Source organism: Physeter macrocephalus, chromosome 5 (genome assembly GCF_002837175.3).
Source record: "Physeter macrocephalus isolate SW-GA chromosome 5, ASM283717v5, whole genome shotgun sequence".
Taxonomy (NCBI): domain Eukaryota; kingdom Metazoa; phylum Chordata; class Mammalia; order Artiodactyla; family Physeteridae; genus Physeter; species Physeter macrocephalus.
In genome coordinates, this window is record NC_041218.1 from 6324912 (window position 1) to 6331364 (window position 6453).

Sequence of the window (6453 nt, forward strand, 5' to 3'; positions counted from 1 at the left end):
AGTGCAAGAGGGTTCCCTTTTCTCCACACCCTCTCCAGCATTTATTGTTTCTATATTTTTTGATGATGGCCATTCTGTGAGATGATATCTCATTGTAGTTTTGACTTGCATTTCTCTAATGATTAATGATGTTGAGCATTCTTTCATGTGTTTGTTGGCGATCTGTATATCCTCTTTGGAGAAATGTCTATTTAGGTCTTCTGCCCATTTTGGGGTTGGGTTGTTTGTTTCTTTGATATTGAGATGCATGAGCTGCTTGTAAATTTTGGAGATTAATCTTTTGTCCGTTGCTTCATTTGCAAATGTTTTCTCCCATTCTGAGGGTTGTCTTTTGGTCTTGTTTACAGTTTCCTTTGCTGTGCAAAAGCTTTTAAGTTTCATTGTTTTTATTTCCATTTCTCTAGGAGGTGGGTCAAAAAGGATCTTGCTGTGATTTATGTCATAGAGTGTTCTGCCTATGTTTTCCTCTAAGAGTTTGATAGTTTCTGGCTTTACATTTAGATCTTTAATCCATTTTGCATAGCTCTCTATTCTCATGGCCTTCTCTTTCCATGGCACAATTTGAACCACTGCTTCAGAGCTGGGGGCAGAGACAGTGGCTTCCTTCTCTGAGTGACACCCCTGCTTTACAAAGTGGGGCTTTGGGTGGAAGCAATAGCTCTGGTCTTCTCAGCTTGCTGCTCCCAGCATGAAATCTCTGACCTACAAGCAAACTGAGGCAAGAGGAATTGAGGTCCCAGAGGCTTTAAATGCTTAAAAAATACAAGCGCGTCCGGAGCCTGTGCTCCGCAACGGGAGAGGCCATGACAGTGAGAGGCCCGCGTAACGCAAAAAAAAACCCCCAAAAAACAAACCAAAAAATTAAATATATTTTTTACCAGTTATGAGTCTTTTGCTCCGGAGGAGGTTTACAGAGCTCCTCACACCACCATTTTGAAAGTGGATCTCTTCTTTTTCTTCCTTCCTTCCCTTCTTCTTTTCTTTCTTCCTTCCTTCCCTCCCTCCCTCCCTTCTTTCTTTCTTGAGTTTTGTTTTGTTAACTTATGAGTTAATTATAGAATATTCCAGATGTTAGAGATGATGTTCAGATGTGAGATGCTATTAATAAGTGTACCAGCTAATGCTGAAGACACTCCTCTTAACTCAATGAAACTATGATCAGAAGTTAAAAAAAGTTTTGGTTTTTTTGTTTGTTTGTTTGTTTTTAAGCACAGTGAACAGCTTCCTCAGGAAGATTGAAGGTTAAAAGTAAAGAGTTTCAAAGCAAATACATTTCCTGGCTCCTCTTTACAAGAAGTTATTTTCTACTGAACTGTAACCCTTTGTGTTTAAGAAGATTAGATTTTCCCCCTAATGCTAAAAGATTTATCTTCCTTTTCCTTTTACAGACATTCATCATCTTTTGTCTTTTAGTAATTTCAAAGCTTTGAAACAATGTTTAGAGAATCTCAAAAATTAAAAAACAATGGCTAGGATAAAAACTGTTGCTGTTTTAAATATTGGATCAGTTGTTATAAAAGTGCTTTGTCCAAATCCTATAACAAACTTATCTTAATGGTGTTAAGATGAAAGGTTTAAGATTTACCTCCTTAAACCTTGAAACATGTTTGGTTAATTGGAAAAATGCTTTTAAACTACAATTATGAATTTTATTTTTTTCTTCCAGTTTTATTGAGATATAACTGACATAAAGTACTGTGTAAGTTTAAGGTTTGAAGCATGATTCATGATAAGTTTAGTGAACATCTATCATCTCATATAGATACAAAATTAAAGAAATTAAAAATTTTTTTCTTGTGATGAGAACTTAGAATTTTCCCTCCTAGCAAATTTCATGTATAATGTAGAGCAGTGTTAATTATATTTTTATCATGTTGTACGTTACATCCCTAGTACTTATTGATCTTATAAGTTTGCACCTTGTGACGGCCTTCACACAATCTCCCTTTTTCTCATCCCCTGCCCCTGGTAATCACAAATCTGATCTATTTTTCTGTTTGTCGTTTGTTTGTTTTTGAAGTATAATTGACCTACAACGTTATGTTAGTTTCTGTTACATAACAGCACTTTGATACTTCTATACATTTCAAACCGATCACCACCATAAGTCTAGTTATGGATATGTCACCTTACAAAGATATCACATAGTTATTAACTGTATTCCCCATAGGGTGCATTTCTTACCCATGACTCATTTATTTTGCAAATGGAAGTTTGTACCTCTTACTCTCCCTCACTTATTTCTTTCTTCTGACTACTGCCCTCCCCTCTGGCAAACACATGTTTGTTCTCTGTACCTATAACTCTGTTTTGTTATGTTTGTGCATTTGTTTTTTTAGAGTCCACATATAAATAAAATCATACAGTAAAAAAAAAAAATTACCTCCTTACTGCTGGAAAAATGAAAGGTATTCAGACAGTTTTCTGGAATATTAAGCACAATGTGAAACTTTGCTTAATTCACATTCCTTGGCACCAGGGAACCCGGAATGAACCTGCCCCACTGGAGTCCTGGGGTAAGGGGTAGTCATGCAGGAGCAACGGCAAAGTCAAACAAGCTCACACAAATTGTTAATTGGGGGTGGCCCCAATCTCTTTAGGGGAGACTAGAGCAGGGAGTGGAGGGCTGTTCTGTGAGTCTCCTCTCACCCCCAAACTGTCTCAGATTTTCCCACCAGCTGGATGCAGGTGTGGAAGGGAGGAGAGAATGATGACAGGTGCGCTGGTCTGCTGTCCACCCCCTCCCACCCCAATTTCCATAGATGATCAGGTAGAACAGGAATGGGCAGGGTTGGGCCATCTCCCGGGTGGAAATGGCACTAGCCCTTCATTCCGAGGCATGAGGGGAGGGAAGGGAGAACCACCACACCACACCCATGGGCTTATTTTTTCCCATGTCTCCTTGAAAACAGAATAGAAGGTTGGGGAAGGTGGCGGCCCAGGAGGAAGCAGGCTTCTCCTCTAACTTGCATTCTCTACATTTCCTTGTCCCTTGTTAACCTACTCAGTTTGATGGCCAAGTCTGGTCGGCCAGGAGCCTGGCTGCACCTCTTGGAGGGCTGCCCAAGGGTGGAGCCTGTCCCTTCTTAAAGCCACTGCTGTGATCCCCGCCTGCCCCTGGTTATCCTCGCTGGACCGGGAGGTGGATAAGGCACACGTGGTACCAAGATTCCAGAAGTAGTTCATGGCCAGCCCAAATGCCCTCTCTGTTATGGCCAGTTATGTAGAGACAGCCCTGCGTGCCGACAGTACGTTCTGCGTTCACGCTTTCGCGAGTTGGAGATGGTTCTGTTACTTCAACTACAGACAAGGTGAGACTAATCTACAGAATTAAAATAACCCACTAATGCAAGAACCTGGTGCTTCTTTCCTTGAGAATAAGAGGCCTGCTGTATTTTTTGGCGGTGCTCTTTCTGGCAAACGTGGTGCTTGCTCTTCCGACTCAGAATGGAGCCAGTAGGCGGCCTGAGACAACCCAGGAGGTTTGGGAACAGAAGCTGAAGAGGTCCTGGAGGAGGAGAAACGGGCCCCGAGGAGGGGGCAAGAAGCAGTAAGGCAAGTGAATAATATGCAATAAGACGTGAATGCTGGGCTTTGGAGAAGACACTCCCTGCAGGAAGGCAGGCCAGGTCTGGCCACTCTGTAGCCTGCCATCACTCCCAGTCCTCCCCAGGTGCACCTGTCTGGACGCTGAATTTGGACCCAGTGGTGCACACAGCAGGACCGCGGAGGAACCTCGGGTCCGGAGGGGACCTCGGGCTCGGGGCGGCCTCGTGGCGGGGGTGGGAGGGGGTGGGAGGGGGTGGGTGGGTGCAGGTGGGCGCAGAAGCGCAGCGGCGCCACCTAGCGCCCAGCCGGCGGCGGTGCCGCGAAAGCTCAGCTCTTTCTCCCCAAAGGAGCAAAGATGCGGAGCCCAGAAGGAACCGGTCTTCAGCGCCTGGGAAGCCTTGGCGAAAGGAGGGCGTGAAGATGGTGAGGAAAAGAAGCATAGGGACAGCCTGAGCCCCCTTTATTTTTAAATTTGACATATACCCTTGATTTCGTATGTATTCTTATAAAATATGGTTATGCGGCGCCGCAGATTTCAAAACAATGCTTTTCTCTCCTTCCTTGGTCGGGTCTTCCTTATTTTTAGTAAAACAGTAATTGCTGAATTACATAGATGCAGCGTTTTGTTCTTATGATCCAGCTCTTGCATGTAGGAAGTTGAGACTTGGTGAAATATTCCCATCACAGATTTGCTCATGCCATACCCTTTTATTTTTTTATTTTAAATTTTCACCAGTTTTATTGAGATATAATTGACATATAACATTGTATGAGCTTTAGCTGTACCACATAATGATTTGATACATGTACGTATTGCAAAATGCTCACCACAGCAAGCCCAGTTAACTTCCATCACCTCACATAGTTACATTTTTTTTTTCTTGTGATGAGGGCTTTTAAGAATTACCCTCCTAGCAACTTTCAAGTAGAGTGTAGAGGTTTATATCAATATATAAGTTTGAACTTATTAAATGTATTATTCAGATAATCTATATCTCTGCTTATTTTTCATCTGCTTGACCTGTCAGTTTCTGAGAGTTGTGTACTAAGTATGTTTTCTTCCTGCATTTAGAGATAATCTTGTTAGGTGCACACATGTTGTATCTCCTTCATCTCTTGTTTCTTTTATCAAGATGTATCATCCTCTTTCAAGCATACACAGAAGTAGAGAAAAGAATAAAACAAACCCTCCTGAATCCAGGTTCAACAACGCGTGGTTAGTGGTTAATCTCATTTCATTTACACCCCACGAACTCTTCCACATTCTTTCTCCTTGATTATTTTGAAGTAAATGACAGACATCGTATCATTTTCTTAGTAAATACGTTAGCACCTATCTATAAAAGATAAGGAATTCTTATTAAAACATAACCGCAATACCATCATCACTCCTAAAAAATTTATAATAATTTCTTAGTATCGTTAACTATCCGGTGAGTGTTCAGATTTCCCAACTGTCTCATGAATATTTTGATTCTCTTTGCTCAGATTAGGATCCTAATAAGATTCATACATTATGATTAGTTGATATGCATCCAGTGTCCCTTTAAAAAAAATTTTTTTTTTTGGCCGCTCTGCAAGGCTTGTGGAATTTCAGTTCCCCACCAGGGATTGAACCCAGGTCACGGCAGTGAAAGCGCAGAGTCCTAACCACTGGACCACCAGGGAATTCCCTCCAGTATCCTTTTTTATATACAGCTATGACATATCTCTTTGTCCTTTTTGATATTTCCTGGTCTTGAGTTTTATTTTGTCATATACTAGAATTTCCGGTTTTGGATAATTAAACATTTTTCAAGATTACAAAAATTATGTACGAATAAATGCTCCTCTCATTGAGATGTGGGGTCTATGTTTTCTTCCCTTCAATTTGGGTGAGTTGGTGACTTCACTGACCAGTAGAGCATGGCAGAAGTGAAGTCACGTGACTTCTGAAGCTAGGTCATAAAAAACATGCAGTTTCCTTCTTGCTTGCTAGAACACCCACTCTTGAAGCCCTGTCTCCACCTAAGAAGTTTGGTTACTCTGAGACCACCACGCTGTGAGGAAGCCCAAGCCACGTGGAGAGGCCATGCGTAAGTGCTCTGTCTATAGTCCCTCCTGAGAATAGCCTTCGAGTCATCCCAGCCCAGGTGCCAGACCCATAAGGGAAGAAGATTCCAGATGATCCTCCTATTCTTCTGAGATACTCTCAGCTTTTGAGCCCTCCCTGCTAAGGGCCCAGACATCACGGAGCAGAGACAAGCCATCCCTGGTGTGTCCTGTCTGAATCCCTGTTCCACAGAGTTTGGGAGCATGATAAAATACTTGTTATTTTATGCCACTAAATTGGGGCAGTTTGTTATGCGGCAGTGGGTAACTGTAACATGGAATCAATTCTCAGGCCTTGATGGGGATACTGTGACTTTTGCAGACCAATCCTTGAATGCCCTAGCAAATAAGCCTGTGGGTTTTGTAGGTGTCTTTTTTTTTTTTTTTTGGCTGCACCACACAGCTTGGGGGATCTTAGTTCCCTGAACGGGGATCAAACCTGTGAGCTCAGCAATGAAAGTGCAGAGTCTTAACCACTGGACCACCAGGGAGTTCCCTGGTAGGCGTCCTTTTAACTTTATAGCCAAATCCTTGGATCCAACATCTACACTTGGTATGTATTCATTTTTATCAGATTTAACCTGGTTTCATCCATTAGAAATTCCAGATTATGGGATGTGGAGCTTAAAGTGGCCCCAGGACAGGGAATCATGCAATTCAAAAGAGCAGGCCAATTATCACACAAAATCCAAACATCTCCCCCTAACTGAGAGAGCAGAACAAATTTTTTTTTTTTTTTTTTTTTTTCGGTTTGCGGGCCTCTCACTGTTGTGGCCTCTCCCGTTGCAGAGCACAGGCTCCGGGCGCGCAGGC